Raw genomic sequence first — 26,730 nt, 5'->3', positions numbered from 1 at the left:
ATTGCATGGGTTTTTTGTTTGAACAAATTTTAATCGTGACTGCAGGCTGCTTTGTATAAAAACGCTACGTGATTACTATCCTAGAGTATGTTGGACATCCTAGAGTATGTTGGAAATTGATAAACATTTTCGAAGAAGAAATACAAAACTATAAAATATTGCTAGTTAGTTACTTTTGTACTTTACCTAACGTAAATATCCAAAAAAATCACCATAAAATCAAGGAAATGTTTAATTAGCATCCCGTACAATCATCCTATATTTAAACTGTGAAATTAGCGAAAAAATTGCTAATTGTTTCCGGGATCGTCTCCATTCGTCTGTTACAGTCGGGATGTGAAAATGAAAAACACCGCAATTCAAATGTATTATTCACAATCATTATGCAACTGCTTACTTATTACGTACATACCTATAGTAACCCACTCGTGTATTATTTGAAATGGTTTTTCACTATAATTCGTAAGTACATTTCAAGTTGAGGTCTGAAGATTTCATCGATAAATTGGTTTTAAGGATAAATAAATATTAAATAAGCTTCAATATTTATATCATAAGCCATACAAACAGCCTGTAATTTAGTCTATGGCTGAATTAGCATATTGCATTTTGTATAGGTACCTATATGTTCAGTGTACACACCTACACAAGATAATCTAGAAAATTAGGGTCCCGAAGCGTGTTTCCGGAATTTATTGGCCACATACTACACGATAGTATGGAACCGAACATGCGAATCCGACGGTTTTATATTCGACCTACACCGTGTCCAAACACAAGGTCTTTGCACTACGTGATTGAAATGAGTCCGATGCTTGCCGGATATGTGTCTGTGAAACTGTGAATAGCGAAAATGTTTACATTTAGCTAAATTTACCGATACCATCGATTTATCATGTGATATATGACGATGTAGGACGACTCTACGATGTAAAATTGCGGAGGTACTTTAAAAGTAAAGTACATCCTACTAATATTATAAATGCGAAAGTTTGTGAGGATGGATTGATTTTTGTTACTCTTTCAGGCAAATACTACTGAACCAATTACAATGATGGTATGTAGGTAGCGGAAGATCTAGAATAAGCTACTTTTATGATATGCTATTTTTCTTTGAAAAGCGAAGCCACGGGCGTTTATCTTGTTATTAATATATTACTAGTTATAAAAACATACTTTAATAAGATAAACTCATGAAATTATTGTATTACCTATCTATTTGTCATCGATCCTTGATAAGTGTACAAAGTTTTCATAAAATCCGTCCGGTCAAAATCGAGACTACAGGAGTCGGTTTCATATAAACATACAGGTGAAGCTAATTACGCTTGGCTGCCATCCTTTCGTAGTTGATGTACCTTTTTTGCGCACGAAACGGTTTCAGAACTCTTTTATAAACCGAACTGCGAGGGACTGGAACGCCTTGCCCGCGTCTGTCTTTTCAGAAACCTATAATCCGGATCTCTTCAGGGTAAAAGTGAATAGGCTTTTTCTAGGCAGGCATGCCCATTCATAGACTGCATCACTACTTACCATCAGGTGGGATGCAGTCAAATGCCTGGCTATATTCAATAAAAAAAAAGATACCCACATTTAAATTTGTAAACAACATCTCTGATATTTTAAGAAAATTTTAACTTTAAGAGTCTTAGCTAAAAATTATATATTTTAATATCTACTTAGGTATTTAATAAAAAAGTTAAAAGGATTGCTACAACAAAAAAATATTAGATACCTTCATATAGTTTACTAATAATTCATGTTGAGTTATTAGTTATGACCATCATGATTCATGACCCTGGCATTGATAGAGTCATTGTACCCACAATCCACATCCTACACAAGATAAAGCTATAATTAAACTATAACCACAGCCATCCAATATTTAAAATTAATATAGTAACGCGCCAAAACTATTACTATTAATTTTATGATCACTAAGATAATAAAACTATATTTTTTATTGAAAAATCTAAGCTTATCTGTGAATGTTCCTTTAGGATTTTTCTGTTTATTTTTTCTTTGTTAAGAGGAAATCAAAGAGATCATCTTCATCCCAATTTTAACATCTAGGTATATAGAAAGAAAAAGTAAAAAATATATAAAAAGTATTAATTAGGACCAAGCGAACACTACCGCCTATACAATATACAGGGCTTGGTCGTAATGCCCGAGGGGCTTGGCACACTGAAAACAGACAATGCCCTGTCATTAACATACACCAGCCAAAAAGGCCATTTGAAAACCAAATACTAGGCGACACTTGTTTATAGTATGAATAATGATTTGATACCAAGAGAAGTCTTTTACATAGTTTAGTTATATTCAAGTGTTTATTTTTGCAAGTCATAACTTTCAAAATGATTGATCTTAAATTTTACTAAGATATTTTTGAGAAAATATTTTCATTGATGTTTACATAAATTTAGTGGTCGATATCTCATGTACACGATGTTAAATATAGTTTAAGAACATCCTAACGGTTTTCTTTTGAAAGAAAAAATACAATATGTAAGAAAATTAAAGTAACCCCTTGAAACAATCGTACGTTTGCATTCTTCAATTAAAAACAGCACAAGTTCCAACAGCAGTCAAACCCTAAAAAATAGCTTGCCGTTCTCAACAATTATGTTAGTCTATAGATAGGTATATGTTTATTAGAGGTAACCCTTCCGCTATGCGATCGAAGGGGCGCGTCGCGACCGGATGTTGGGATGTGGAAAATTGGCGCGACTGTTTCATTCGAATAAATAAGTGGCTTATGCTTTTCCGTTTTCTATTTTTAAATCGGGACTTGTGAAAAAGCTTTATAGGTATCAAGCGGTGAGTCTAATCTGTACCTACGGAATTTGTCCTTTATAGAATTGATGTTTTGCAAAATGCAATGGAATGAAGAATATTATAAAAATGAAATCGAAAATTAATTATTGGGGATAAATAAATAATGCGGGTTCGAATCCCAACTATAATCTATATTTCTATGCTGAATAAAAAAATTCTAGTTAAAGTATTTATATCATACGTTTTACTCAAACTTAATTCAATTATTATTTACTTGATTCTAACTTATGATTGACAAGAAACAGCAAAAACAGTCGAACATTCCTTTCATATAAAATAAAAAGTTAAAACGAGAACGATATCTAATTTTAATAGCGGGCATAGACTGCCGAGAGATACACTGAGCTGATAAAATATTACAATCGCTTTCATTATGTTGATATCAATCCGTATAAATTATTATTATTCACGATTAGGCCCGATAACGAATTCAATAAAATACGGCGCTTATTATGATTGATACATAATAATATTATACTTATAGCATACAGAATTTTCTTTTTACTGAACTCTCTTAAAAAAGAGCGTGTGCGCCGAGCACACGTATCAGAAGTGAAACATCTTAGGCAAGATTCAAAGATTCCATGACGTGACGGTATTGCCACGACGCGACTTTGAAATTTTACTCTGCACGCGCCTAAAGAAGTTTATCTACCTTCAAAAGGAGGAAGGTAGATTTTTCAAAACTCCTCAAGACTGTAAGCAAACAATAGTTTCTAAACATCAACTCATAAAGTCTCTCGATATTTTTATATACCACGCATTGTTCTCCAACCCACACATAAGTACCCTGCAATATAATTACATCACTCCTATTATTACCATTTTCCCCACGGCTTTGCCCCCGGTCCCACCCCCGTGCCCGCATTTCATATCCCTTGACATTAGTGTGCCCGAAACTGATCACGAATCTCAAATGTTACAACTTTACTTGTGTCGCAAGTCTGTACGTACTTTATAAATGTTAGAGCATCATTACAAAGGTAATTTCGCAAACTTACCTAAAGTCTATTGTTGCAATTTGAATAATAAGATTCTATTTATATTACGTCTAGAAAATAGAAGATGCTTATTTGCAAATAACACGAATAAAGTAAAACGTTAAAATAGGAACGTGTTTAAAATAAACTACTTTTGGTTTTATGGCATTCAAATGCTTTACATTCTTCTGTTCTTTCTAATCTTTTTTAATTTCTATTCTTTATAAATTTATATTAACTATTACGCCAATTGTTATTAATATTAAGAAGTTTTGAAACTTGCTCTATCTCAAGATTTATACAAGACCAAATTATGACATCATTATGTGACATGTTATTACTTCAGCCTCTAATTTAAAAATAAAGTAAAGCGGTAAATGCAAAACAAACTAGTTTGAAAAAATTGCGACAAAACCATTTAGATCTCAACATTTCCAAGGCAAGATTAAAGATCGGTGTTATGTTTCTAAAGGTTAAATGAAACGTAAAATAAATCATTGTCAGAATGTGACCCATGAAGACAAATACTGTTGCTAGAGACAACACTATTATTATTCCAATAAACATTTCTCCCCCGCATTTGGCACCCCAACTTTACTCGACTCGTCTTACTAAATGTTAAACCATTGATTGGTTACTACAGTTTATTGAACCTGTTTAAAATTTACCGCTAGCATCTTATCTGGAAATCTTTTAAAGCTTCAGACTAATCTAATTGCAGTCTAAACTTTGAATAAAAAACGTGAAATGTTTAATATTTTTGCCTCTATTTTATAAGTTAGTTCAAAGAGAGCATAAAAGAAATTTGATCACAAAAATACTGTTTATTATTATACTGTATCTTTATAAAAATTCAATCGTTTTTAATGTATAAATTGTGCAACTAGGTTTCAATATGTCCTGTGCTACAATATATATAAATAGAACAGACGAGTTCGCGAATTCGTTTTTTCGATCTGCCATCTTCATTTTCCTGTTTATCGACTGCAGATGCTGAATTAATTACCCAAGTGTATTCAAAAATAGAATATTTTTATGATATTTAAAAGTTCAGACGATATCATCGTACGATTTTGATTTTAAGATAATTTATCTTCAAATTATAATATGCATAGTCACTAGTGCAACGAAATAATCGATAAGTAAATAATTTTTAATCGATAGACTCATTATATTAATAAAATGTAATATAAATATACACATCCATTTTAAAATATATTTAAACGTTTTTATCAGTAGGTATAAAATCGCACAAACTTACCTGTTCAAATAAAATTCCAAAATAATCGACACTATTAACTGCACTTATCACTTATCAATAAAGTCAATGTTAACAAACTTTATTTTACTTATCGCACCTACACCTACGTCGGTATCGGGCGCAAACACGATTTCAATTTTCAACTAACCAGCGACTACTGAAGTCAAGACCCAATGGCGTCGGTCAGCGACAGGGGTGCGGCGTCATACCATGCGAATATAAACCCGACAATTGCAAACGGCAATACATCAGTCGATATCAGTAAGCACAGCGCACATTTTAATTTAGCTGGATTGTACAGCATGCCCCACACATGTCATTATGAATTCGCAGCTGTGTGCAAATCATACGTCGAATGCGAATAAAAACAAGAGGTCGGGCGATTGAATCAACGTCTCGACTAAGTTCACAAGTGCAAGGAGAAGTTTATTAAGTTTGCAGTCGAAGTGAAAAAGTTAAAATTACTTTGAAACACGAGAAGTTCACTTGCAGTTACTTAAATTGTAAAAGGTTTCAAATAGATCTTAAAATGTTTCTTGTAAGTAATAAATAGAGCCATAAAAGATTTTTTACAGTTGAAAGTTATAACAATGGTACTCGAAATTGAAATGGTAACGCAATAAATATGCGGCGATAAGGAACAATAACACAGAACGTGTTGCAAGATTGAGGGTATCTTCACGGAAAATGAGATTAGCATCGCAATTCAATTGAATCAGATACGAAACGATTCGTCTCGCTCGCTTGATAACCAAACTATCAGATTCATTCTCAATTTGACGAACTGATAGATCCTGTTGATTTATCCATGCCTTATTTTATGCATCGTTACTCCAGTTAGCCAATCATGTTTATGCAAATTCTGCAATTTGCGTTGAATTATGCAACCACTTACGAAATGCAACTATTTTGAACGATATGTTAACGCATTTTATGTTTTCCTACCGCATTGATAATCTTGAAAGTGTAAAAAATGTTTTATTGAGTTGGTTTAAGACTCTACACGTCCACTTGAACGTTTTGATTTTCCTGACAGTGATCTTTATGAAATTATCTTTTATATCTCACACTTCAACTATTGAGTTTGGTATTAACTGTGACGAAAAGCCTAACTAAATCTTATAACTTTACATATTTTAAATTTCAATCACTACCAACTAGGTAATAGGTATATTAAAACTTCCCCTTTTTCAATCAAGTTTAAAATCCAAAAGCCTATCAATTTTCAGACAGCAATATCCCATGCTAAAAGCAATTATGTAGCTAGACGGGTCCGCATATGTAATCTTTTCAATCATACGTTAACTGGACACACCGTTATTGGATTTCAATTTACAGCATTATCGCCGTATTTGGTTAATTTATTAGATGCTCTTTCTCCATTTACCGTCAGCGAATCTTCATTTTGAAGTTTATCGTGTTCCTTGTCTGCATCTTTATTTTTATACTAATTTAAAGAATTTAATTTGAACGTTGTTGGCACACTAGCCTTGCAAAGGAATTGATATTACAAATTAAGATATAATTTAAAAGATAGTTTTAATTGGGTGTGTCTTTAAAGTGCACGTTTCAAATGATTACCTACTTTATAGGATATAATTATTTTCAAAATAACCTTAAAAAGCGATAGAAACTATAACGGCCCGCATAAAAAGCACGAATTAATACTCAATTCCACTAGTGGTATTATAATCAATGACCATAAAAAGCATTATTATGGTTTTTTAATCTTCTATTGTGGCTGTTGGCATCGTTGAGATTTCATTGCCCCGTAATAATGGGGAAATTAGATTGGAGTGTGAAAAGGCAGCTGCCGATTGAAATCAATCACTTTCAAATCATCGGTCGTGCTTGACACTAAAGAAATCATTTGATAACCTTATAGAATACGCAAGGGCACTGAAGGTAAGATGAGGTTAAGCAAATTATTTAGTTGTATCTAGATATTTGATTAATATTTATATTTGACTTGAGCTATTACGTTGTATTGTTGTGGTTTCATATATTTTTTAAACGACGTTCAAAAGGATAATCCAGGCTACATACGGTACCAAATTTTATGCAAATTGATCTGGCCATTTATTTTGCTTGAATAACAAAAGTACAACGATATAAACATACAGACTTTCCCATTAGTAATATTACTAGGTCAATAAGCCACGATCGCATGGCAAACCGTACTAAAATAATAAATCACAGATTAGAAATAAGCTTGTTATCTATAATTTTTAGGTTATTCATTTACATAGAGATTCTTTCATCATCGTTTTTCTCGTATACACGTGTGGCTTTCTTTTCTACCGCAGCTAAGAGCTATGGCCTTGACCGGAGACCATATGGCTCCACATTTGCTTTACTTTACACCTATATAAGGACGCTCAACATCCAGCGTTTAAGATGCTTGAACCAGACAAAAATTGAGGTTAATGGAACTTGCATGAAATGTCATTCAAGCTTAATGTTAACATTTAAAGACGAATCTGATATTTAAGCCTGGATGGTATGACGTAAATTTCAATGGATTCAAAACAATGATCACTTACAGATATTTACGATAGGTGTAAACAATTTTCATAGAGCTAACGTGCTTGGAAATTAGATATATTTCGAAGATATTATATTTCAGAATCAATATGTAAACGAATATGATTAATTTATCTTGAGAAATAACAGTATTTCTTATAATGGAAATTCCTTCTAATAGGTATGATAAACCTGGCTTTCTATGGATTGATAATTGATATGCTGACTTACCAGGACAAGATATTTACAGTACCAGATTGGTAGGATCCTTAGATTGAAAGAAAATAAGTTGCAGTATTACCACGAATTCAATTTTAAAGATCCTATCTAAGATATACTTAAAAAAAATTTAATGCTTTCATTGTTTTCACGTAACTGTAAACCACAACATCTGACGTAAATATGATGCGCGAATTGGAAGTGTTGATTGCAAAACGAAATTAACGTCTTGAAAGTTATGTAACGCTGAACATCTATGTCAATGGAGCATTGTCTGTTATTCACTTAGCCGAATTTATCATCACGCTCGTTATACTTGGAATCAGTGCAATTGAAACTGGCAATATAAGTTATAGCGAAGAAGAAGATACTCGATAAACAATATCTTCAATTCTAAAGACACGGTTAGACTACTTTGTTGGAGAATTATCGCTTTTTTTTAAGCGGCAAGGAACTTTTTGCAATTCACATAATTTGGTATATTTTTATGTAAGTCTGTTCTAAATTTCCCAGTTGTTTATAATTATAAGCGTGATATCCGCTGTTTAAACGACGATTGACGACCTTCTACAAATGATACTATGATTACTTTGCTTCTTGCTATATACAGGGTCACCTGTATATGGCTCAGTTATGGATCAATCATAATAATATTTCTAAGATCATAGAGGCCATACAACTTTTTCTATAAAAAACTATAAATCATAGGATATAGGTTAAGGTGACTATTGACATATAACATACCGTGTGTCTATCCAATACCTAAACTATAAAAATAAAATAACACTTAAACTGTATGCTTTTACTCACATCTTAAATAAGAAAGGAATTCAAATGTTAAATTAAAACCGTACCGAGCATTCACACTTAACATTAAAGCACTCAATCCCTTTTAAAGCAAGCGTTTTAGGACAGTATTCGGATAGTTCAATAAAAATAGTTTTCTATTCACACACGTTTCACATTAGCATCAACCAAACTGCTCCATATAGGAAGCTTACATGTACGCATTAGTTGATGTTTGGTATTGCGTTTGGTCAATTTGGTACATTCTACAGAACATTCGTGACTCACAGCTGTTACAGCCTGCTCCGTTCGATGCCTCAACACTTGCTCCACATTCAGATATGACACTTGAACACTCGATAAGTGCGATTTTATCGTGTGAAGTTTTACTGTAACTGCTGTACACTACATTAGTTCACGTAGCATCGTGATGTAATTCCTGCATTTCAAAATATTTTATGACCCTAACAATATGCATACATGTTTGCAATAACATTGCGACACCCGTGCAATTGTAATATTCATCAAATTAGACACGTATTTTCAAATTTAACCGAGGTACGAGTTACAATTGAATTTGCAAGATTGAATGCAAAACTAAAGAGCTTACTGCTTACAAAAGGATGACGAAGAAAATTGTCTAGACATGAAATATACAGGACGAGACTCAAAATATTGATTTTAGCATAGCTGGGACAGACAATTATTTGTAAAATTTCTTGATAAATCATATTGATCATTTCATTTGGAACTAATTTGTTTAATTAGTCCATTAATATACTAATTGGAAGTTTAAAGTGGTATTTTATTACTAAGGTCACAATCTAGCTTCCTCTTGTATCTCTGATGTTGAAAATAAAAAGATAGCTCACTTCGCGTCAATCACAAAGAGCGGATTTCGCTTGAAACCCTTTTGAAAGTCAGCGGTGCGGCTTATCAATTTTCGGAGAGCTCTTGTTTTAGTAGAGGTAAATGCTAAAATAGGCTTAGATTAAGAGTTTAGAGTAAATGGAATTTAATCCTAAGATTCCATTCAACGATATAACATTTAATTTGTAAAGTTTTCTTCATCTTTATAGAGCTTAAAATTAAGGAAACGAATTAGGTTTCGCTCCACGAATCCATACAGTAAGGCTACTTAGCCTTACTGTGTGGTACTTACTATGATTATTATCATTGGGCTTACAAACGACGACACTGTCTCTTGATCTGTAACTGCAACAAGATATTTAGTGCATAAAGCGTATCCATCGTCCTTGCTCCACGCATATCGGGTTTACCTTAGCTTTTAGTTGCATTATTACAAAAGTAATAATTTATGGACATAATATAGGTATGAATGCCACACATATTGCACAAATCGTTGTCAAATCGAAACATTAGTAACGCTTGTAATCCAGTTTCTCTACTAACGGTGGCTTATCATAATCAATTTTCTCTCCTAACAACGAAACATTTCTTATGTTTAATATATTATGACATAAAAATCACGTTACGTTTGATAATTCTTCAGATAAATTCAACGATAATGGAATTAACGTGACATTTTAATTAAGAACACCTGCTTTAAGCTCCCCTGCATTCTTATCTTTTATGACATCATTCCTGTCCGAATAGAGGTATATTCCAGGGACTTTAGTCTAAGCTTTCCTCAAACAGTAAACCGTATAGAGGAGCTTATTAACTGATGTTGCCAAAAGCGTAGGAGGCTCTCAATTCATAAGGTTTGTTTTCTTTTAGGTAAAGTGAAGATATGTTCTTGTTTTTATAATAAGATGCTTTCTCATAGTTTTACTTTTATGGATTCTAAACAGCTGTACTACAAATGAGAAGTCTATGTACTAGCGAACCTCAAATAGTTCTGAATTAGTTTAAAAAATGACATATAATTTCATACAATTAGAACCTATGACCATAAAAAATAGTAATCATCTTGTCGACAAAAATGCATACCGGTGTTATTAAAATTGCCGTTTTCAAATACCAAGTAGCCGATGACTGAACATAATTGTAACAGCTGTTGCTTCAAGCATTTAGCCTACAATTAACATTCTTCGCTGTAAAGAGCGTAATATTAATTTAAAGTACGATGATTATTCAGAATTAGGACAGTTTCAAGAGCAAATGCAATACTTTGCTCTGTTTCATATTTTTTCATAATGACAGCCCTATACAATAGAGCTTTAGCGTTAAATCAGAAAAAAAAATTTTTTGTGCCATTTGTAAGCAACTGCAACGCGGCAAGGTTACTTCAAATAAATGCACGTCGTTAATACGCATGAATAACAAGATTTATACGCAATACAAACTTTAAAAGAGACAAGCGTGAAGTTAATTTAACAGGGAAAGTGTTATTTGCGCCGAAGGCACTTTATTTGTGAAAACGACAGCTTTACAAAAAAGGGATAAGCCTCTCTTCTAATTTATTTTCCCCAGCTTGCAAGAGGCCAATCTTTCGGATCAAGCAGATTGAATATCATTGCAAATTACACATAATAATATAGTTATATTCCAAGATATTGGTAACGTTGATAATGCGCAATCACGCAATTTTTAACATCAAAAATATGTCACATGTGAAAGGCATGTAAAGACACCTCAAACTTGTAATACATATATGCAATGAGAGTGTACTCTATACCTACTTCAATAATAATTTTCGTTTGGAAAGTTGAACTAAATAGCTTAACAATACTCTGCGTAAACATTGAGAAACATTAATGTCATTGTTTCTTTTAAAATTCCATATTATAATATTCCTCATGTTTTAACTAAAATAATTTTGTTATTTTGATTCAAGTCAGTGCTAATTAACATTACAACATAGTATATTCGCTATTTGAGAACAATTTTACATGAAAGGGTGTAAGTTCCAATTATAACCCGTCTGTCCCCAGTCGCGTGCCTCCCGTGCCTGTCTCGGAGCTACATTAGCTCTCCACCTATGGAATGTAAAATATTATGTTATTTATATGTATAAACACAGCTCAGAGAGCAACCAATGGAATTCCCTTGGCTTTCCAAAAAGATCAAAACATGCCCTAAATCCATTGATATACGCGCCTATCCGACGTTTATGCGTGTCTGCGACTCGCGTGTAAAATTAGTTTAATTCAAAGATTCCAATGGAACTTAGTAGGGTTATAAGAAAACAAATAAGTACCATTGACTTAAAAATTCCGCTGGTAGCTAATTGCAGTAGGTTCCCGTCCCGTCACTAAACGATTAATAAGTGCATCAAAGCGAATTAAAATCGACAGTTCTTCCGTCTAAATATAGCCGAATACTTATAATACGACGTTATTACGGATTTCAGCCCCACACTATAATATCACTCCAGCGCTTTTGAAGCCGGCTTTAAAACTTAACGTTCAACTGCAAACATCGTGTGCATATCCGCATAGCTCAATATGAGAAAATTAATAATTTACCCACTCAAGCTAGTTTGTCGTGATTAGTGTTACACGAAATTTTCAGACTATGCATTCATATATCATACTCCCAATGCTTTCAACTAAGACTATGATATTTATACCTTTCATAAATAGGTAAGCAGTACCTTTAAGACAGTTTTGGTTAAGAAAATATATTTCTCTCAATCAATTTTTCCTGCTCCTATAGTGCTGATAAAAATAACAAGTTGGTCTACCACGAGGTCACTATATTATTAAATTATAACAAATTTTATGTAGGTACTTATTTTAAACTCACAAATTGGCCATTGTACCCGTCAATAATGTCCAATAAATTATTCAGCAGCGATTAATTAATGATAACAGCATCCATGTCCGCTAATGGGCAAATGGAACCGGTCGCGGCATTCCTAGGCTCCTAACAGGATAATGTAGATAGCCTCGTGAAGGTCAGGTTCAACTAGTAAACACCATTTGTAGCTATTGTGAGGACGGTGCTAAATTGCGAGATTGCACAATAGGCACCATTTACTAAATGCTCCTTAATGCTGCCTCGTTTGGGAGCGTCGTTTGTCACCTTTTTGCGTTGCTCTAATGCGATGTTGCCGTCTTTATTTGCAAGAACCATTTTAACAAATTGCTAGATTTCATGCGGGCTTAATGCGGAAGTTAGGAAAGATTACCTTGGTTGCTTTTTTGAGACGCTAGCCAAAATATTTTTCTCGTTTAGCTTTAATGTTGCTTAACAAGCCTGAAGTAAATATACAGTACCTCCGTACCTACATGATTTTCGAATATCTCTTTTTTGTTACTATGTATACTCTATAGTCTATACGAAACCAATATAGACCTGTCCTATCTATAGTCACGTAACAAAACTTACACTAGATATAAGGAATATCGCCAATGCTATTTATCATTCACGTTGCATAAATCGAGCCATCAGGAAATTATTTCTTAGGTGTTAGTGTGAGTGCTGCCATAGGTTATATAAAAACAAATAAAGTTAAATAAATAAACCCATCGTCAATCTTAATTCCCTACATAAATACTTAATGAACTGAAAATTGGGGTGTGGACAGTTTACTCAAGCGCATTTACGACAAACTGTCAGGAAAATAACAACTTTGGAGCGTATTTCTGATATGATTTCTAAATATCCAAATGCAGAATTTGAATAATAAATAACTGGACATCTAGAACAATAATTAATAGTTAAATAAGTTCCCAGGAACGATGAATAAATGAGATGTGTTTGCAGGTGGAATCGTGGAATCTGGTGCTTTATTCAACACGTGTATTATGAATACTGTGTCTGCTTTCAAAGATAATGTTACAAAATCCTTTCAAGAGATCTGAATGAGGCTACAGTCTCAACAATAGAGTTAAAACCCCTATTGTAATAAGTGTCTATATTTTAGAGATTCTGATACGCTGATTTTTGCTATCAGTATTCTGATTTTAATCTTCATATTATATTATAAAAGTAATGAAAACTAAAAGATACTTTTTTAAACGGAAACGAAATAATTCTAGTCTGAATGGTGTTTATAGCTTCTACAAAAGATCCGTTAAAGATAATATAATTCAAACGCCTCATATAAACGTTATAACGTTTAAAATTAACGGTCTAATTATAAATAGAATAATTCTTCAGTCATCCGCTGATATTGGGCGACCACCATTGCGAGTCTCGACCACACGCAAACTTTGCGCACACGCACACACACACACACACGTATACACACACACAGCTGATACACAACACACGGATGTAGTGTATGTAGTAGTGTTTTATTATCACACATGAGGAAGCGTTGGGGTGTCGATAGTAAAATTATATAATAGATGTAAGCATGCTTGCTGCTAGCGTCGTGTGGACTATATCAAAGAGAAAATAAAGGGCTTATAAATCTAATAAAATTGAGGATGTTTTTCATTTAGTAGACGTCATTTTAACAAAAGTATACCAAATACGAGTACCTATTAGATGATTTTATATAATTTCTTGCTTTTTTTATTATATCCAAAATAAAATTTATGTTTATGTAAAAAAAATTAATCGCCAGATGATTATTAAATAAACTTTAATAAATATCAAGGATTTTAAAGTGACCATATTATTACGGCAATTAAGCAATGTCAAAATATTTTTAAACGTTAAAGACTTAAATATTACACTAATGTATATTAATTTAATTGCTTATTAATTATTATTATAATGTAAGCTTATCAAATTATAAGCAGTATGAAGTCATAAGTTCCGTAATTACTCTTATGTACAAGGTAAAAGATAAGCTTGTGCGGTCACCACTCACCACACACTATTCAACTTGCAACTGATGATATTTATAATAACATAATAACCAACTTTATAACTTTATAATATAATAACCAAATCGATAATTAATATAATATCTTTATTTTGAAATAGAAAAACAATGTATTTCTCAGACCTGGTATTTGCTAAAATACAGATAAAGGGTTTCTTAGAAGGGGGAAACGGTTGAGTGAGCAATTAGTCCCCGGGGGCTTTATAGACAATAATATTTACAACGATCTCTTATAAAAACATAAAGAAATCGTTATACACTCGCACTTTACCACCACAATAAAGCAATATAACGATTTCATTGCAGTATAAAATCTAAGGACCCATTAGTATCATGACTTAATGAACTTCGTTCAAAGATAACCCGTAACATCAACTGAGAACCGTTATTCTATCCACCGTATAGGTGGTAAAGGAAATAAAACCCGGCAAGTCAAACAGACGTCAGCTGTGTTTAAAGCACGCGTCGCACGTGTGTAAACTCAGATACAGCTATACCATAAAAGATGGGAAGGATGAAGCTTGATTACATACAATGTTTTACGGAACTACCTCCTTTTAGTAATGTTTAAATTGTTTTTGATAGTACAAAAATAGAACAACAGACGGAAGCCGGACAAGGTTAGATCTAGAAAAAATTACTAACTCAAAAATATTATAAAATTAATAAAATTTCGTAATTACCGGATTAAATACAAATACGATTGTTTCAGAAGTAGTAGATCTTTATTTATTTTAAACAATTCAACGATCGAGAGCACTCGGCTCTTCCTTGGCTTTAGACTTCGATATTATAGCCAGACGGTTTTACAAAAGAATATTCTATAATTGCAAGACAGCGACAATTTTTATCTTCTTTCCTTTATTTTGTAGCGAATATACTATACAATAAAATCTTCGAAATGATATTCGAAATTGTCGCATTAACAACCGTTACTTACTACGCTTTCAACGTAGGATAATAAACACTCAAAAGGCGATCACATTATTAGAAACAACGGGACCCGATTGCATAACGCCGATATGCAAATCAACCGATACATAATCTAAGCCCGTACTACAAGTATGAGTAATCTTTGATTATATTATGATGTCACGTATTAATTTAACTATTGAGAAATGCACGCACAAATTGGAAATTTACAATCACCTTAGAAGCAACAATACTTGGAATTAAAAGTACATGCATATTAAAAGCAATTCTATTTTGACTGTTTATAACAAGTTATATAAATATACGAATACACGAGGTATAACCGCGTGTATCTCAACGCATGTGGTGCCGGCATGATTCATAGAGCCGTTCGATATGGTGTTGCTAGCAAATCGATTATGGCAAGGCCCTTCCTTTAGGTTCATTGCACCTCGATTGTTTTGCATCATACCTCTCTGTCTGCTGGGTGTCGCCTGCGTAATTATTCTTCACGATTGCACACATTTTTGATTATAATTTTCGATTTTACCAACCGTCTTCATTAATTTACTGTCATTATAATTTACAGTTAATCTCACGGATAAACTTTCTCCAATTATCCGCTGATTTCTCAGACTTTGCATGATTTGAAATAGGATTTAATGAAATGGCAAAATTAGCTATTATCGATATGACAACAATGTGAAACTAATTAAAAAAAAATAATATATGAAAAGAATGGTCCAAATAAATTTAATTGCAAAGCTTAGTCAATAGCACAAACTCATAATGATCGCCATTCACTGCATCCGGTTCCATCCATCATTAAAGAGCCATTGGTAATTTTTTGCAAAAGTCTTTTTATAGTAAATTGCTTGCAGTTTCAGCCTGTTTAAAGTATTGCATAAGAGCCGTCACTTAGATGGGTGGCCGTTACGATTTTATATAATAGAAGATGTAGAGGACGTAAATTAATCACATCCGGGAATAGTCAATTATGTAGATTTACAAGATCTTGTATAAAAGGATGCCCTTTGTACCTAATAAACACAAAAAAAACTTGAAAGTCGAAGCGCACAAACTCCAGAGCCACTTATCCTTAACGACTCTCGACGTCGAATTTAGTTCTACTGCACAAACAACCTGATAAGCGAGTGCATTTTTATATAGTAATTGCAAATCTACAAGGACGTGAAGTTACATAAGCAAGTAAGGGTGGGGGAAATCGCAGTAGTGGCTCGGCCGCGACAATCCGGCGCCTAACAATACCAGTCCATATGAAGTATGAACATAATTGTGTCTGAAATGTTTACCATTCGAAAGTTAGCATTCTTCACAAAAAACTTTCAATGGCTCTATCAGATGTGGTATTCGAATAACATGTGTGCCGCCTAAGTTGGAGATGCCAATCGACAACTTCATATAGGAACTGATGAATACATTTAAAAGTCTAGTATAAGAATTTTCTATCAATAGCATTAATTCTCTAACTCCATTTTTTAGGGTTCCGTAGCCAAAATGGCAAAAACGGAACCCTTATAGTTTCGTCATGTCCGTCTGTCCGTCTGTCCGTCTGTCCGTCTGTCACAGCCGATTTACTCGGAAACTATAAGTACTACAGTGATGAAATTTGATGGGAATATGTGTTGTATGAACCGCTACAAAAATATGACACTAAATAGTAAAAAAAAGAATTGGGGGTGGGGCCCCCCATACATGTAACTGAGGGATGAAATTTTTTTTTTCGATGTACATACCCGTGTGGGGTATCAATGGAAAGGTCTTTTAAAATGATATAAAGTTTTCTAAAAAACATTTTTCTTAAAGTGAACGGTTTTTGAGATATCAGCTCTCAAAGTCGTAAAAAGTATGTCCCCCCCCCCTCTATTTTTATAACTACGGGGTATAAAATTCTAAAAAAAATAGAGGTGATGCATGCTAATTAACTCTTTCAACGATTTTTGGTTTGATCAAAGTATCTCTTATAGTTTTTGAGATAGGTTGATTTAACTGTAATTTATTATATTTGCTGCTACGGAACCCTTTGTGCGCGAGCCCGACTCGCACTTGGCCGGTTTTTTCTCAAATAATTTTGGGATCGTTTTCGAATTGATTTACTTTTTAAATAAAGTCTAATCAGTTTGTGCTGCTGGGCAACGCCTACACTTTATCATTGATCAATCTTTTGCAATTCGTTTCTGTCAAGTTAAAAAGACTATTACTGGAATAAATATTCAAACAACAGGGGTTTGTTGTTTAGATCTTTATCGTATCTGTACTGCGCCCCTGCCTCGTATTTCTAGACGATAAACATGTCCATGTGAATGTAAAACAAGATGCGAGCCCGAAATATCCCTGTTTAAATAAGCAAAAACACGTGAACTCCATGTTAAATAACTAGAACTTACAAACTAAACGGGAATTTACGAATTAAAGTCTGGTCTTTGCATTGGCAGAAGTCCAGTGGAAACTCAGAAGATTGCATTCATCATAGCACCCGAGATTGATATGACTATTTTGAAACTCGAATAACTATTAAAATTCCGTTAAATAACTAGGTCGAATGTCGTGTCGCGTTTAAAAGCAAATTTTTGTTCCATTAATAAAAGAACTGTTATTAAAAATACACAAAAACACGGAATCTGCGGATTAATTATTGCCAGCATATGCAATATGCATAATATAGAAAATATTTAAACAAATAGGTATGCATTTTTTAATTTTTCTGAGTGTGTGTGTATAAGTTATAATAAGTTGGAATGGCTGTTGTTACTATTGCTGATAAATTGTAATACGTTTACTACGTGACATAATTAACCTATGCCCAAAATGTTGCCTTTTAAATGACCGCGCAAAACGTCAAAGACAAAACACGTGTCAATAGAAAATAGGCCACGTAAGGCGGAAAAACAGCAGCACAGGAAATTAACTGGAAGCGTTCAGAGAACTGCTGTAAAGTCAAATAATAATTTTCCGCGCCGGAACACTAACAATGTAGAGCAATTGCCGATTTCAAACTTGATATTCAACAAATCTATAACGTACATTTCGTGCCAATGAAATACATATAATGTTTTGAGGGTATGAAGAAAATAGCTCTAACAAACCGCGCTAGTGGCGGAATTTGAGCAGGATAATGTCCTTTGAAACGTGTAGCAAGAGATTAGAATATTGCTTCGCTTCCTGTATATTGCTAAAGCTAGATTACGTCATGAGTGGCTGATGATTATTTTTAAATAATCATGAATTCATTGGACTAAACATATTCTGTTCCTGTTGACTGTCACGGCTGAACATAGTTTGATTATTCATGATAGTCTTAGCTCAGCGACCTGTGTCAGCGACGCTGAACAAGTGAGGCATGCCGTATTCATAGTCCATTCATCCTTTTGACGAATTTTGTAAAGAATTTGGAAATGAGGTTAACACGAGGTTTACATAGGAGTAACTGTTTTAAATTGAGCATAATTTCGGATAAAATAATGCAGTAATATAATATTGAAAATGCGATTCGTTGCCAAATTGAGCCTGGCAAAAGAAGTTATACCTGACGGGTTCAAAAAAGATCACAAAGGTTCTTTCGAGCCTTTTGTATTCGATAGAAAAACGAATCCAATAATATATACATAATAGATTTATAAGCGTACGGTAAATCTATAGATAAGAAATTTAACAAAAGGTCGCAGTCTAAAATGGACTGAACGGGTTCAATGACCGCGGACGGTAAGCGTTTTGAGATGCAAGTGTTTATTTACTAACTGATCGTTAAGATGTTATATTGCACGTGCGTGATGGTAAATATAAATCAATTCTCACCCGTGATAACAATCATTGGTATCAACTTTTGAAATATAGACTTCTTTTCGTCTACCATCTGGAATAGGGTTACGTATGTTTTGGGATGCTATAAAATTATAATTTAACGTAGCTACTAAGAATTTCCAAGAATAATTAAATGAGGAAGTTACAAATTTTAGGGAGAGATGTTTTGAATTTTACGTTACCCATAAGCTGGTTTTTATCGTGGAACTTGAGGTTGAAATGGCAATAGTACGATAAATACACCGTTTCATTTGCGAAAACAAAAAGCACAGTTTAATTACACTTGACCTTTCATATGCTTCTCGACCATGTCCATTATTCTATGTTTCGAACCAGGTGAGTAAATTCGCCCACTGGGCATCGAAATGTAGACGTTTTTAATACCTGCCACGATGCACGAAAAAGGGTCCCAGGGATCAATACATCTAGGATATTATAAAAATAGAAAGGCTTATAGTAATTTCGATATAAGGAAATATTTAAATGATTAATCTACTAATTAATTCGACATAAACAAGCGAAAATAAGTGTGCAAATTATACTAAATTTAACAACCCGCTCAGCAAACTTGTTGACTCGCAAAATCTGGTTTATATTGAATTATTTATTACGTACAGCGTGTTTAATCGCGTATAACGTCAATCTTATAAATTATTTGGAAACGATAATTAAGAACTAATCAGGTAACGAAGTGCTAAATTAAAGGTGTTTCTCAAATTATTCATAGGCTACTAAACGCGTGATAACAATCACTTTGTAATACCGGTGACAAATTAACGAGGAAATATTTCGTTCACGTGGTAATTAGAATACTTAAGAGGAAGTAATTCATATTATTGTGTCCTATTCAACGTTTACCAATTAATGTCGATTTCAACAACAACGGTGTGATATTACTTATTTTTTTAAACAAATTAGTGTTATCAATGTTACTATAATTATTATAATTATGTATCGACAAAATAATATATCCATTCGTATTTTACTATGGTATTAATTCTATCATTACATTCATTACATCTCCCTATATTTATGTTCTGCCAACACGTACTTATGCACTGCAATTATTTAGCTTTACCAATTTCACTAACAAAGCCTTGCTTTCGAACCGGTGAATGGAAAACTAATAAATATCTTAAAAAAATCAAAATAATAAGTGTCAAAAGTTTAAATTACTTACACGCTGCACAATCCCGTGTACACAGAATCAATGGCACAAGTAGCACGATAAGTATGCAAGAACGTCACTGTGTTCAAATACTGTTAAACAGTTATTTTAAAGTTTAATGTTTATATCAATATTATGTATATTTATTTGGCACTCGTTAGCGGACACGTCCGCCCGCTAAGTAGGTAAAAGCGATACTGCAGGCTGCAGGCCTGCAGCCACACTCCACAGGCCACAGCGAGGGCCGCGGAGAGTCGAATGCTTAAAAGAATATTCGAATTTCGAAGCGCTGGAATACGCCGTAGTCGCATGCCGCACCGCATTTTTCATGAAATGGCTCTCCTCTTTCAAAGAGGTCGAGATTAATATGGAACCTCTTCAATGGCCTTTGTTACAATGGCAGTGGTCCAGTATCAAGATTGTTTGATATAGCCGTTGTTCAATGCTATGAAATATTCATGCCTCAATTAATTTTCGTGTTCGAGCTTTTTGCAAATTTTCAATTTTTAGACATCTATAGCCACGTTTATCGTACTCACTTTAAGTATCTATAAATAATTGGACAAGATAATCGTAAAATTAATTCTCCTTAATATAGGTACATAATATATAATATATATAATATATATTAGAAACAAAAGCACACGTGGAGGGTTCAAAGCGTCATTATAAAAAATAGCACTAACAAGAAAGCAGCATCAGAAGTTGCATTCCATTATAAGTAGTCAATAATGATTCAACTAAGTGTGTCATGTTTGTGTGTCGCCGGGTGTCAGATGAGTGTCCGGTTGGGAAGCGAGCGAGCCCGGGATATATACAAGAGGTACAGAGTATAGACGCGACTTGCAATCATATTCTCCACTTCATGACCGTGGGAAGCCAGATTTTATGGCAAAATCAAAAACGTATCTGTCCTTAACACTTTTTAACGTTAGCAATTAAAATACACCAAGTATCCATATACATACATTTTTTAAATTTTAACCAATTTAACGATAAAAACGATTATTTCCATGTAGTAAAACAATTCTATAAATAATTATTAAACACAATGCAATCAAACAAGTAGGTCAGTTTGGGCTTAATGCTTTCATTCGAGAATCAGCCAATTTGAAAACCTAACTTTACAAAACACAAATATTGACGTACAGTTGAACCCGCCCTGCTTGGTACTAATTACGTAGTAACTATTTAGTAATCTGTGACACTACATTACGTACTCTACTTCTTACTACAAAATAATTAAAACAGCGCAAATCACTTGCCCCAGTAATGTCAAAGTCACGTAAGTGCGTAATCGAGGTAATGCCTAGGCCAGTGATTATCCATTGCACCACATGGTCTTAAGGTCATATGTTAGCCTTTCAAGTATACAATTAAAAGACATAATGTAATTTCTCATCCAGTAGGTCACGGAGTTGCAAAAGTATTTGAAGCAAGTAAAGTCGAGATCAAGAATGTCCCTTGAGTGCAGTTCAGACTGGGTATGAAAGTTTGTAAACATTCTTTGCGTTTTCATCGTAAAATGAAAAAAATAATTCCGTATCACTAATGCAAAGCAATCACAAACAGATGTCTTCATAATGAACTTGCTTTGTGACATCTATTTTTAAACAAGAAAAAAAATGGCTGAAAATCTAAGATATTTCACAAAATTTTACATAACTTGTTTATAATAGTAAAAGTTTATTCAAACTTTTACTATTCATAATTATTGACTAACCTTCTCATTAATTATTGAAGTTATTCAACTTCAAGTTGTATAAGTTGAATAACTTCAATAATTAATGAGAAGGTTACTGTTCCACTAAGCGTGTGAAAATCGTACGTTATATTATTATATTAAACGAATAAAAGTGAAGCTAGGAGCTTTATGCCGGAAGGCAGGTACACTAATTAAAGCTGTCTTGAGAATAATAGTTAACAGTGAACACTATTAGATAGATAATTTATAGGTATTTACAAATTCACAGAGAATATTTGAAATGCTTCCTTTACAACCAATAAGCGAGTGAAACTAAAACCCCACGAAACAAACCGCGCGGTAAATTTTCCAATTTTCTCATATAGTTTCAATTACAAAACCTTTTCCCAATGGTCCAGTTATATTGTTACATTTGTCGTGCGTTGATACAGTAACAAATGACTATCGGTTACAGTCGACTGACCCACATGCGGTTCACAAATGAGCTGGTTAACTATGTACCAGACCAAGGTACCTACTATAGGCGTAGAAACATTTGATCTTTCTTGTTCATGCTGCATATACCTATGCGAATGTAATTTCTTTATAGCTCGTCATAAAAAGGTTTATCGTGGATTCAATGTAACTTTTAGAACCCACACATGAAATATTCATTACTACATATCTCTTAATATATATAAATCTCGTGTCACAATGTTTGTCCTCAATGGACTTCTAAACCACTTAACCGATTATAATAAAATTCGCACACCATGTGCAGTTCGATCCAACTTGAGAGATAGGATAGTTTTTATGAAAAAAAACGTAAACATGTAGGTACCACGGGCAAAGCCGGGGCGAACCGCTAGTATGATATAGAACAGTTATAAAAATATTTTTTGGAATGTCAAATGTGTATGTATAGATTTATAGGTAACTAATTATGCTTGTAGTTTGTACATACCTAAAATCCATATTATTTTCTATAAGAATTGCTCAGAAATTTAAGTTGTATTTTTCGATTTGTAATCATGTTGGGATATGTCCATAAACATCAAATCATGTACTAATGAAGAACCACGATTGCACAGCACGATCTCTCCCATTCGATGCACATGTTCACGCTGTGATCGTTTCACGGACAATCATGTATTCTTCAGTATTTTTAATTACTGTTCTGTTAAATTCATTTAAAGAAAAAAATATAATGATTCAAAAAGCTTTAACAAGAAGTCGGTTAATAACAAACCACTTTATAATATTAGTATAGATAAATAGCTATACTAATATTATAAAGCTGAAGCGTTTGTTTGTTTGAACGCGTTAATCTCGGGAACTACTGGTCCGATTTGAAAAATTCATTCGGTGTTAGATGGCCCATTTATCGAGGAAGGCTATAGGCACAGACTAATAATAATATACTACGGCTATAGGCTATTTATCATCTCGCTAAGACCAACAGGAGCGGAGCACTGCTGGTAAAATCGCGGAGCACAGCCACAATATACAGACTGTGGCATGAAATATAGTGCCTTCCTAGTGAAATTACAATACCCCGTAATACCTATTTTTTCGCAAACCACCGACGTAATCGTCAATACTACCGTCGAAACACGCAACGAATTATACCTTAGATATAACTAACTGTTACTTCACTTGAGATAAGAAAATCTATAGGTATTTCTTGTGATTGTCGATAGAAAACTTCCCACAGTAGCAATTTCGTAAATAACCCATTGTGTGTTATTACCTACTAGTGCTGTATGTAATCGGTTCAATAACTTATATGGCAGTAATCATATTTTGTTACATAACGTAATACTGTTTTTGTGTCTCGCGTAAGATAAAAGTAAATATAACGACTAATAAAACGTTTACTACCTAGCTTGCAACTTAGTTTGAAATAATATACCTGCATTGTTTTATTGTATTGTTAAGCTAAGCTATACTTTAAGATTAACAGAATAAACCTATAAGACATAATTTATATTATTTCAGCAATTGATGATCAAGCAATATTAACGATTTTATCAATCCATTTTTGACTATTTATTGTTGGCATTTGCGATTTAATAGATTCAACATTCCTACTTCAATATATGGTATAGAGCACTTTCCTACAGCATCACAACACCCAAATATTAGATGACACAGATGATTACTCTCACGTTCGCCTCGCTTCGGTTAATAACATAAATGGACATTGTTATCTGAATGGGTGAAAGTTCGGATGAGAATCGCTTCTTTTCATTATTTACTCTAGAACATAATATAAACAAACACGTTTAACGCTTTTTGTTAGCACAACATCGTAGTATTATTTACGAGCCTTATTATGATACTAGCTGTTCTCAGCGGTTTCACCCGCATTGCTCCGCTCCTGTTGGTGTTAGCGTGATGATATATAGCCTATAGCCTTCCTCGATAAATGGGCTATCTAACACCGATAGAATTTTTCAAATCGAACCAGTAGGTAGTTCCTGAGATTAGCGCGTTCAAACAAACAAACTCTTCAGCTTTATAATATTAAGTATGGATTATAAATAAAAAGGTGTAGAGAGGTGCACGTTTACCAACATAACAGTCGATTTTTAATAATGGCACACATGATTAGACGCCAAAGCAAGATGGCATAATTCAATTATCGTGAGCGAAAAAGAGACTGAAATAAAGTGGCTGATTAACCACATTTCGACGTGCCATTCCCGGAGTGCTACCAAGTCATCTACACTTTCTTACTTATAATAATTTGAACAGAGATCTTATTTATTTATATATAGTATCATAGTATGCAAAACTACAAGCCCCTTCGCGCTTAGTATACCAATAGTGGGACAGCCTGTATACAGAATACCTAAGCAGAATACATTTTCTTTAAAATAAATAGATACTATTTAGAAAATTTCCAAGCTTTTAAAACGAAACATTCTCATTTATTAAAAGCACTTTGAAGTTTTATGTTTTTTCTTTAAAAAAACTATTCTCAATTCAACCTCTACAGATAAGAATCTCGACTACGTAAAAATGTCTGTTGTCTATTCATAAAGAAAAACATTATAGTGTTTTCGACGTAAAAATTCGTGTAGTTTTCTTTGTATTTGAGCATAATTTAAAGTAGTATAACTACATAATGCTGCACACAAGAGCATTGAGCCGAATTAACAATATAATAGGATTTATGAAACAGACGCTGCTAGTTCAGAAATTATTTCGTGGGATTATCTGTTAATACATTTTAAATTGAACGGTTAATTTTTAGAAGTATAAATACACTCAGTTCGATCAATACTTTTTCAATTGCTGTTCGCGCATAAATTAAATTTATGTACAACCGCGTTTAAAATTTAATTAACTTTTCAATTATTCCATCGTCGAATGATAAATAGGTAATTTATTTTATAATTATCGTTAGGATTTCAAACAAATCGATATCTAGTTCACCTTTCAAATATGTATGTTAAATCCGAAACGAATAACGCAATTAAATAAATATCTATTATTCCTGAACTAATTACCAAAATAAAGTTTGTGAGGATGGATGTATGTAAGTTTGTTACTCTTTCACGAAAAAAACTATTAAAAGGATTTCAGCTAGTAAGCGGAATTCCAAATCTTTATTAAAATAAAAACAATATACGGCAATATATACAAAACACGTGTAGTATTTCCTCATTATCAAAGGTAAATAATATATCAACTTTCACCAAGAACAATAATTGCAAGTGCAACGACTCAATGTGGAGCAATTAAAATCGCGGATGCAGCATCTAGCGCGTGCGCATCCCCACTATCAAGGAAACAATATAATATGCAATATACTTCATGGTTTTAATACCATGATTATAGCAGTATTATTTCCAGTGTGCCAAAATACAAACCTATACAGGGTGTAATCGTTAAGTGTGCACAGGCAAATTTTCCGTAACTATTGCAGAAAACAAAAAACTTAAAACTGATATCGAAAATACTAAACCTAATGAGTAAAATTCGTAATAATTTTTTTTTAAATAAAACGAGAAATATCTAAAAAAATTAACTTGAAACCCTCCCATACTTAATATGAAAGATTTTAGCTTTTTCTTTCTTTTTTTGGTTTTCAGCTTTAATTACTTCGCAAAGGAGAATGACCACGGATGGTATCGGTAAAATTTTAGTTGTGCCACGTATTCGTGATATTGTTAATTCCTATTTGTATTTATAATGGTCATATGTATCACTATTAATTCTTAATTATACCGGATAAATTGAAATAAAAGTAAAAGTTTGTGTTTTGAAACATGTATGACCACGTATGGTATCGGTAAAATACTAGTTGTGTCACGTGTTCGTGATATTGTTAATTCCTATTTGTATTTATAATGATCATATTTATCACTATTAAGTCGTAATTATACCGAATAAATAGAAATAAAAGGAAAAGTTTTTGTTTTGACACATATATCTATCTCTCTTGCAAGCGCCATATTATGTTCCTATTTGAAATGAATGTGTTCGATGCATTGTTCGACGTTATTTATTTTGAAAAAAATGTTTATTACGATTTACTTGTTACATTTGTCTTGTAAATTAAAATATTACCTATGTTATAAACGTAAAACTTAACGTTCATCGTTAGTTTAAACTCGATAAATTATTTTTTGAAGTGTTGAATAAAACTATTGTTTTATTTTTATTGTCGCGAACTGCGGCTTATTTATATAAAAACTTGGATCATATCTAAAAGTACTAACATCAAGCTTTAAATTGAGCTATATTTCATCTTGACACAATAAGTTTGATTGCGATACC

The 26,730-nt window shown here is 33.1% G+C and overlaps 1 protein-coding gene across 5 annotated transcripts in view; it reads right to left on the bottom strand.

Annotated features, from left to right (window-relative positions):
• LOC123690924 overlaps window positions 1-26,730 on the bottom strand; it is a 53,638-nt gene that overhangs the window by 14,987 nt on the left and 11,921 nt on the right. For 2 of the 5 annotated variants that reach the window (XM_045635073.1, XM_045635078.1), the window contains exon 1: window positions 20,271-20,438. The exons of 2 other annotated variants lie outside the window; for them this stretch is intronic. The gene's annotated coding sequence lies outside the window, so the exon portion shown is untranslated. Of the gene's footprint in view, window positions 1-5,082; window positions 5,203-20,270; window positions 20,439-26,730 lie in introns of those variants that run through there. One more of the 5 variants, XM_045635074.1, reaches the window with a different exon arrangement.

The sequence above is a fragment of the Colias croceus genome, chromosome 4, assembly GCF_905220415.1.
Source record: "Colias croceus chromosome 4, ilColCroc2.1".
NCBI classification, from domain to species: Eukaryota; Metazoa; Arthropoda; class Insecta; order Lepidoptera; family Pieridae; genus Colias; species Colias croceus.
The sequence above is the reverse complement of the archived record's forward strand: the minus strand, read 5'-3'. Positions and strand labels throughout refer to the sequence as shown.